Here is a 10,007-nt window from a genome sequence, read left to right on the forward strand (position 1 = left end):
GAGATGTGTTTCTGTTTATTTAACCAATCCTTGTTGATATGAATGGGGTGGACAAAATAATAGAGACACCTGTGTGTGTGTATATATGTCGCAACACAATTCGACAGCACCACAAAGTGCAGAATCCAAAATGAGCATAAAGTTGAAAAAAAAACCTCTTTTAAAACCGTTTCGTTAAAAACTGAAACATCATAACCTTCATGAAGGAGGAATTACTGCAGGACAAGTGATTTACAGAGCAGTGGGATTTGGCGGGCGGGGGGGAACCCTAATATTCGGGGGGGGGGGCATATGTATGTCTGTGAGTGCAGTCCCCCAGTGCACACGCGGCACACCCCGAATGAAAGGCATGTGGAGAGGTCCACCGGCCCACATCAGATTCATTTACTGATTGATCGAAGGTGCCGGGACGTTTTAACCCCCGGGGGTCTGACAGGATGAATTCAGTGCCCGTCCTCTCTGGTCATCTGGATTCTTTGACACTTAACAGAAACTCCCCTAAAAACGCCCCGGTGTGTAGAAAACCTCAAATCTTTCTGCCAGTTTCATCTCAATATCCATCGCTTTGCGAAAGGAAAAGTGTTTATTAATAACACACATTGTGATAATGGACTCGTTAACTAAAGCCCCGACAGCGAGAAACTTGATAGCTTAGAATTGGCTCCTTTGCAGAGATGATTCATTTACTACAGTGATCGCGGAAGGCAGGACGCAGGACGCACATTTTCTCTCTCTCTCTGCGCGTTCGACCTTTTGCGTTAATCTGACGGCCTTCGGTCCAGACTTGGGCCATGTCGAAAGTGATACGCAAATGTCGGGCTACCAAGATTTGCTGTTGTGGCTTTCATGCTCATTAGAACTGCCATCAGATTAACGTAAAGGGGTGCAGGTCTGTGAGAGGCTTAAACTATTAGCCCGGAGGTCTCCCTTTGGAAAAACAGCTATTTCCTTCCCTTGTGCAGTAAATCACTTACAGTCGGCCATGATTCCTTAATATGTGGTGGCGGTCAAAACTCGATGGAGGTTCGGCCGAGTACACATCTAATGACACTGGTTTTTAAACGTCGCTTTTACAACTCACTGAAAAAAGCAACCGAAGGAAACGCAGCCGAAACTGTCACCTTCCTCAACCGTCGTGCTTGCGGGTCAACTTTTAAGAATCCGAATTCGGTAGGTGTGTGTCAGCCGATCAGCTTTGAAATGTAAAGAATAAAAAACTTTGCAGCCCAGTGACATTCACCATCTGAAGTCTGACCTCAGAGTCACTTTCTTCCATGAAGTCGCATTTCTGATCTCGGAATAAAACTTTCCAATTTGTCCGTGGACTAACTTGAGCAGCTATCTCCACTTTGAGCAGGAGAAGTTTTTCTTTTTTTCTTTCTTTTTTTTTTTTTCTAATCCCGCGGGTTCTGGAGAGCGAGGTCAGGACTTCATCAGGGGCCTCCGGGGCCCGCGGAGCCCCTCTCTCGTGTCTGCAGCAGATGAAGGGATCAGCAGGGTGTGAAATGGCCGCGGTGATTGCTCGGAGGCCACGGGGCCTCCAGCCCATTCGCAGCCCTGTCAGCTCTGTAATAGAGCTGGTGGCGATCCCGCAGTCACCCCCCCCTCCCCAACACACTGTTAAAGGTACAGTCAAGGCTTTACTTTAGATTCTTCTCTGACTGAAATCTTTTTTTTGTTTGTTTTTGTGCCTGTTTTCTTGTGTGCTACAGCAGACGTCTGCCGTGCAAATCACTCGTCCCGTGTTCTCCTTTCAGCAAAATATCAGAACCCCAAAGGGAGAAGTCTATATTTTCTAGTTTCCTGATTTCGTGACAGCACCACCTGTCAGTGTATTCACCAGTCAGAGTGTTGTTAACTCTCCATCTACATGGATGGACAACTTGTTCCCATACGGCCAATCAAATAATTCCACTATAAACCACATTTCCTTAAAGCAGTGACGCCATCGATCCGCTACACAAAGGTCGAGGAACCTGAACAACAAGCACATCAGTTTTCCTGCTAAAGTGTCCTCCTCAACTGATTCACAAACATGAAAACATGTCTCATCCTGCACCTCAGCTTGTTGGACGAACTACCGAACAGTCACTGGGGGACAGTGCAGCGCCAATGCCCAGTTTGCAGGCCACTTAGCTAATTAGCTTCCCAGCTTCAGCACCTTTTAGAGCATGTAAACGTACCTGCAGATGGCAGAAAGAGGAAGAACTGCTTACCTGCGTTGTCTCTTGCTCCCCCTTTCGGGTTCAGATTCTTTCTGATCGGAGGACACGGGACGAGTCGTTTACGGAGCAGATGTTCGGGCCGTAGCAGGAAAAAACTATTCAAATTCAGTCTCAGCAGGCAGGCTTCAAATCGATATCCTCCATCTCAACCGACGCTCGGGAAGACAGACAGAAAGTATGTCCCAAAATGTCGAACTAGTCCTTAGCAGAGGTCAGAGTCGGTGTGGCTAGAAGAGAGGAACGTTTTGGTAGCGACCACAAATCGCGGACCAACAGAGAATTTTATCTGAAAATAGAAAAAAAAACAACGTACTTTTCTTCTTGAACGCGAACGAATGTAAAAATCGTTCTTAGGGCAGTGTCATCAATGATATTATCTTTTATTATTGTTGTGATTCCTATGGTTATTTCAAAGCGGTCCATTCGCAGACTTGGAGTGAGTTGTGCGTGGCGGACACTAAAGTGGGCCAGGCGGCTTTTTGATGTGCGGCGTGTAAATATAGCCCTCCGCCCTCCACCCTCTAAATGTGGCTGTGTTGTTTTCATATTGTTGGATCCCAGAGATGTATAATTCATCACGCAAATAATGTGGAACAAAACAAACTCTCCTCTGAGCTCCCAAGAGGCCGAGCGTCTAATGAGTTTACTTCCATAAAATATTCATACCTCTGCAAAATATACTGTCACATTGCCCTGCAACACACACACACACACACAGTCCAATATCCCATTAGATATAATAGCCGGGTGTTCGACCGTAACTGCCCGTTGATCACTTTGTTCACCCAACAACACTACTGACTCTCTCTGTGTGTTGTGTGTCGGGTGGGAAGTGTTTTTATATCCCAGTGGGGGACCTAAAGCTGGATATACACCAACCCACGGGGACTCATGTCACTCATGGTGACAAAATTTAGGTGCCCGAGGGGTCCAGACTGCTTTTTTTAGGGTTAGGCGTTATGTCAATGATGGCTCCCTATAAAAATAGTCAGCCAGGGGTGTGTACGTGTGTGTGTGTGTGTGTACGTGTGTGTACGTGAAAGGCTGTAATAAGGAGTCTGGTTTGTTATCAGGTAGGAATGTTTCTCCTAAATTAAATTCTGAACTGAATCGAAAACTTTGCCTGTCTTTCTCGCTGTATTTCACGAGGCTCAGAGGAGAGTACCATTACTCACCTCCATCTGATATTACAGCCGCCCACTTTGATGAGCTTTTATGGGATCTTGATCTCCCGATGGCCTTAATTTTCCCAAATTCGCCTGCGCGTTGGCGTTTCCAGGTTAACAGAAACATTTTCTGACTCGTCCATTGTAAGGACAAGCGACCCCTCCCCCCACTTAAAAAAAAAACAAAAACAAAAAACTCAGAGATCCATCTTAACATACAAGGACGTCGCTCAAGAGGGGATTTTAAATTACAGGAGGACCAGCGAGTTTGCTGCAGGACAGTAGGTAATTGCAGCTGTAATTATTACAGGGCCGGGCTGAAAAATTACCCACAAATTCTCTCTGGACAAGAGGGCAGGTAATGTTAATGTTGAAATCATCCTGGTCCCCTAGAGAATCAAAGCCTTCGAAACGGGGCGGAACTTATTTTCTTATTCTCGACTTGACGGACCGGATTTGGACATTTTGGAGCTATGAAGTCCCCCCCCTCCCCCCCAGTGTGAATCTGTCTCCAGGCAGCAGGACGGACAGGTAGACCCGGCGACTTCATCCAATCACATCCGATAATGACCCGGGGAACGAGACGAGAGAGGTGCGGGTTTTTTCATTTTCGCGCCGAGGGGGCCACCGTCCTTAGCCGACTCATTTCTCTTGCAGAGGAGAGAATTAAGTCCAACAGGCTCTTCAGGAAATCATCTCTCCCTTTTAATATTCTCCGACGCCACGTGGCTTCTCGGCGAGCCGAGGTGACAAAAGGTCGAGGCTCCGCGATCAACACCCACATCACGGCGGCGTCGAGAGAAGAGCGAGCAGGGAGAGGTCGACTGATTTTCATTAAGATGGACTTCAGAGCACTTGTCTTATTAGCGGGTCATTAGGCTCTGCGTGGCCGACAGATTGGCTGAACAGGAAGCAGGGGAGCAGGCAGAAGGTAATTGCAGTCGGAGTGACCACGCAGGTGCCCACTAGCCCTGAGCTCCTTGATTGGTTAATTAGTGCGTTGTCAATCAGCCCCCTCCGGCAGCTCGCTCCTACAGTAGTTAAAAAGGTGAGAGAGTGTTTTCTAATGAAGCCCAAAACTTCTCTTGCAGCTAGTTAGCGCCCCAATTAAAATAACAGCTCGACTAAATGGAGTGAGGGGCGACACACATGCGCAGGAACCCAGGCCGCAGGTTTCACCTGTTACGGGATGTTCGAGAACATCGGGAGACGCCTGAAAGCTGCCGAGCAGGTTCGGTCATCCTTGTTTTCTGTTTTTTAATTCAGAAAAGAAGAATCTGTGAAGTCTTAGATTGTCGAAGCAAGAGGAAAAAACCTGGTCCCGCTTCCTGAATCGCATTCCCCATCTTTAGGATGCTTTCATATCTGTAGTTCAGGTCATCCGGTCTGGACCGAGGGAGAAAAAAGTTAAGTCTTTATGCATTTTAGTTCTGGTTCCGGTTCCCGTTCAACCAAGAGCTGTAAAACGTGAGGCCGTACAGACCTGAGGGGATTTTTTTTTTTTTGGCGATGGTCCTGCATCATCAGCGCTACGTCGGGACCCGCGTGGGAAAATCAAATGCACGTGACTGACGGCAGGTCACGCAACACTTAAGTGCTTCCAATGTGTATATTTATTATTTATTTATTTATTCTCCGGCGTCACAGGGAGCTCATGAAGAAATAACTGATTCCTTTAGTAGCATGTTATGTATAATAACAAACAGGCAGAGAAAGGAGACTGTCGGGGGTTTTACTATGGTGTCTCCATCTCACGCGTTTGTTTTAATGGACTCGAAGGAGCTGCCTAAGTGCACAGAGAGGGCACAAGATCATCACACACCAGTTTTAACATCGACTATCATAATAAAATACTGTGGTTGGTCCGTTTGCTTTCGGGCCCCAGACGAACCACACCGGGACCAGTCTCAGTCTGGTTGTTTGGCTCGCACCAGGGTTCGGTTGACAGCTTTCACACCGGCCCAGAACAAACTGTGCTAACCGGGGAAACGCGTCAGATCGATCTCATCTGATTTTGACGGATTTTGCTGTTTTGAATTCTATCCGGGCACGTCAGCAATTTAAAAGTAAAAACCTTAAGACTTGGCTCGTGAGTTCGTCTCCACTGGGCCTCGCTGTGTTTTGTTCACTCTTTATCCGTCTCCCACCCTGCGTGAGTCAGAGGCCAGGATAAAAGAACGTCTTAACGCTCAGACTGCTCCAAACAATACGTACACTAAACGTTTTACCACCGCCGCGGCGGTTCCCGGAGGCAGCCGCTGTTCCCGCTCTCAGACCGGAACCTTCTTTTGTTTCCCTTCGACTGATTAACAGCAGCCCAACGCGGCCTGAGAACACTGGTTTCTCTTTTCATTACAAAGCCATAATTGCTGTGTAATTACTCCACCATTGTGGTGGTTTCGGCAGAGCTCTCTCTGCTGCTAATAGCATTAGAAACTTCAAAGGTGACGAGCCGCCGCCGTGCATTAATATTCACAAGGACGGAGGCAGCGGCGAGCTGAGGCGTTCACACAAACACAGCGACCATTTGTTTGTTTTCAGCGAGGAGATGTTTTGTTTCGATGTCTGACTGCGGATCTGCACAAAAACATGTTTGTTTGAGCGCTTGTTTTGTCACACAACCAACTTTAACAGTTTTCCTGGCGGGAACTGGCACGTGTCCCCGCTCGGCGGGGGAGTCCTCATAAAGTCGGTGTGGTAACGGCTTTAAGTCCCCACAGTGTCCAAGCAGAGAGACTTTGCCCTGCAGATGACTCACTCGGGTGTTGTACTCTTAACATCCGGGATTAACGGTCACTCATCTAAACTTCTCTCTTTTCTTTTTCCTGGAACTCGTGACTCACAGATCGCGGCCCGATGGGACTGAGGTCTAACAGATTTCATTCAGGTTCGACTGATTGACCCGGTAACCCAAGTGTTCAAGGCCGAGTCTCTCATATCTAAATATGGTGCCTTAATTTAACCAAACCAGTTTGCAGAACTTGAAAAAAGTTTTCTAAATACTGAGCACCTGAATTTTCTATTTGAATCTGTGAACTGCCACCCTCAGCTTTTTCTTTCCTGCGGCGTGGACGACAAGGACCTTATTATTACCTCCAAATCCTGAATGAGTTCCTCTGCGCACATGGTGTTACAGACTTAATCTTTCCTGAAAATCCTCCTCACACTCACCGTAATCCCCACCTCTCCCCATCCCACACGGGGGGAAAAAAAGTCCAAATATAGATCTTATCCTGACCTGGAAACCTTTCAGGGTTTTTCCGAGAGACGCTCCTCTTCCGGCACCGTCGTCTCCTCACCGTGACTCGAGGCACGAGGAAGCCAGGGTCCAACTGGTCTTGACATGCAACCAGCATGTCAAGAAATTTTTCCACGTAAAAAAAAAATGAAATATGAAAGCTATTGTTATATATCGCCAACCAAATTTAAAATAATAACATTTTATATATATATAATTAAAACAGAAACAATAAACCTTTGTTTAAAAAACACATGCAATGCATATATTCATTTAAAAAGAACATAAGAATAATCACAATTACAGTAACACCAACTAAAGGGGTGCAGGGACAAAATGCACGTCCTGTTAGGGACCCATGAGACTTGAATTTGAACAAACGCAGCCGAACCTGACCGAACCAATCTGAGCTGATCTGAGTCAGACCAACTCTGCTGACATCTCCAGCTGGTTTTGAACAGCGTCCGCTGCATTAATGGAGTGTGTGTGTGTGTGTGTGTGTGTGTGTCTGTGTGTGTGTGTGTGTGTGTGTGTGTGTGTGTGTGTGTGTGTGTGTGTGTGTGTGTGTGTGTGCGCGTGGAGGAAATGTGTTTATTTATGAGCTGGACACTGTTAATTACCCGCTTGCATGGATAATTATCTCCAACTTCAAAGGCATTTTAGACCTCAGAGACCCGGGGAGCGTCTGTATGGTTGAGCCCGACGACGAGCGCGGGGCGCCCAGAATATCTGCTCCTGAGGTTTAATGATGAGTCGTCGGCAAAATTTGAAACATTGGCCAGGTTTCCCTCCAAATTTCCAAACCCACAAAAACTGGCAGAGGAAAAAGCTAATTAATGTGCATTTCCGTCCCCTTCTGTTATCTGAATATCAGGAGCTGGACGGTCTACGGCGCGGGCTCGTTGACGATTGGCTCGTTGACCCGTGGTACCGCCGACCCAGTCGCCTCCTCCTGCTTCCGAAACACACCGGCGACTGGATGACCGACATATTTATAAGGACAAGGAGGACGAGAAGAAGAAAGCGCTGTACAACGCCGACATGCAGCTGCTGTAAAAGCTTCAACGAAGAGATGTCATCTGGCTTTTCCCGCCCTCCCGTGTCCACGGCGCAGCTCCCACGTGGACAAGAGCCGGATCCTGTGGGCGAACCGCACGGAGGGACATGGTGCCGGGGGGCGGTGGAGTGGCTCGGACGCCCTGCCCATAGCCGGAAGGTGGACCGAAGGACACCGATGGCCGTCAGGACCCGCTGAACTGAGCTGGGCTCCCCTGGCCCAGATACCAGTCAGCGTCCATGTCTGTCTGAGTAATAACAAGCACCTCTACCTCTACTGATGCTACCTTTGATCGTCTAACAGGAAAAATACCTTCTGAGACCTTCTGTTAAATCACAATTTAATGCATTTTCTAATGAACTAACTATTATGAGTGTATTATTATTATTTTTATTATTATTATTATTATTATTATTAATAATGTTGTTGTTGTTGTTGGGGTTTTTAGTTTTCAGCATTATTAGTTGTAAATGTAAAAAAAAAAAAAAAATTAACAGAGCAATTTGGTGGCAGTTTCAGCCCCACCACCAGCCCCATCAGCAGCAACACCAGCACCACCAGCACCAGCAGCAGCACCAGCAGCACCAGCAGCACCACCAGCAGCACCAGCCCCAGCAGCACCAGCAGCACCAGCACCAGAACCAGCACCACCAGCAGCAGCACCAGCAGCAGTAGCAGCAGCACCAGCAGCACCACCAGCACCACCAGCAGCAGCACCAGCAGCAGCAGCACCAGCACCAGCAGCACCACCAGCAGCACCAGCACCACCAGCAGCACCAGCACCAGCAGCAGCAGCACCAGCACCAGCACCACCAGCCCCACCAGCAACAACACCAGCAGCAGCACCAGCACCACCAGCAGCACCAGCACCACCAGCAGCAGCACCAGCACCACCAGCACCAGCAGCACCACCAGCACCAGCAGCAGCACCAGCACCAGCAGCACCACCAGCACCACCAGCAGCAGCACCACCAGCAGCACCACCAGCCCCACCACCAGCAGCACCAGCAGCAGCAGCAGCCCCACCAGCAGCACCAGCACCACCAGCACCACCAGCAGCAGCAGCAGCAGAAAGGAGCTGGGGAGACGGGCCGCAGGGGATCCGAAGATCCAGACCAACAAGAGGGCAGGTGGTGAGTCAAGTAACTGGCCTTGGTTTTGTGTTAAGGTCGGACCTTCATCGTTCAGCGGAGCTATCAAATACTAAGTCCATAAACGAGATTGCACTGAGAAGATGATGGAGTGCTGGTGTAGCACCATCTATTCAAATGTGTTTATGCAGGATGAGAATTCACCTGTTTCTGAGTGAATATTGTTTGTTCAGCTAGAGATGAAGATCCCATATGAAACATGGCATCGCTTTGAAATCACTGGCATTTGTCATACTACGATACATCGGCCTGTACAGTGCTGCCAATGAAAGTTAGGGCGCTGAGACAAACCCGCACTGTGTTCGCCTGCCCGTCCCAGTCCGTCCCCGCCCACAGCCACATCCTCCAGCTCCCCCTGGGGGGTCTCATGTTCGTAATCCTCCAGCGTGCTCCGGGTCTCCTCCCGCCGTGATCAGACGCTGAACCGCAGCAGCTGACTCCTCTCAACATGAGGGAGCAGTGGTTCCACTCTGAGCTCCTCGTCCTGCCTTTTAAATGAAACCTGGTCCCCGCTTCCCTCAGCGGGCTGAACAGTCCAAAGCAAATGTACGGTTTGATTTTTTGAGATGAGTTTTCACCGTGGCTTGAAGGGAGGGGTTGTTTTTGTTTTTTGGTTCCCCTTGTTTTTCCTTGCACCTCTTTCTTTTCAGTTTATTTGTGCGTAATGTTTCAAAATTACTAAAAAGTTTTTTTAAAAGAACCCAAGAATATTTTCTATTTAAAAAAAGTTCTAAATGAATAAAGTAATATAATAAATTATTTGAAAAACTGATCGATGAAAATGTAATAAAATTCACTAAAAACTTGAAAATGAAACCAGGACGATGGAAAAACGGTTTTAAAAACAGATTAAAATGATCAGATTAAACCTGCTCTGTCAACTCTGGATTTACCAATCCAGCTGTGAGCGACTTCATCCAGTAATTCATATGAATTAGGAAGAGGCGGTGATGATGCCTGCAGGTGAATTCGGTTGCAGCGACAGCCAGCGATGCTCCATCTGGCAAAATGCAAACGATAGGGGCGACGTGACTGGAACAGAGGAGGGGTCTGTAGAAACACTGGGGGAAAAAATTCCCAAATGTTGAAGCGAGGCTCGGGATTCAAATGCAGATACGTGCCGGAATTATTACAAGGGCCTTTATGGCAGACTGCTTCTGCTGCCCGGGG

The sequence above is a fragment of the Xiphias gladius genome, chromosome 8, assembly GCF_016859285.1.
Source record: "Xiphias gladius isolate SHS-SW01 ecotype Sanya breed wild chromosome 8, ASM1685928v1, whole genome shotgun sequence".
Classification (NCBI taxonomy): domain Eukaryota; kingdom Metazoa; phylum Chordata; class Actinopteri; order Istiophoriformes; family Xiphiidae; genus Xiphias; species Xiphias gladius.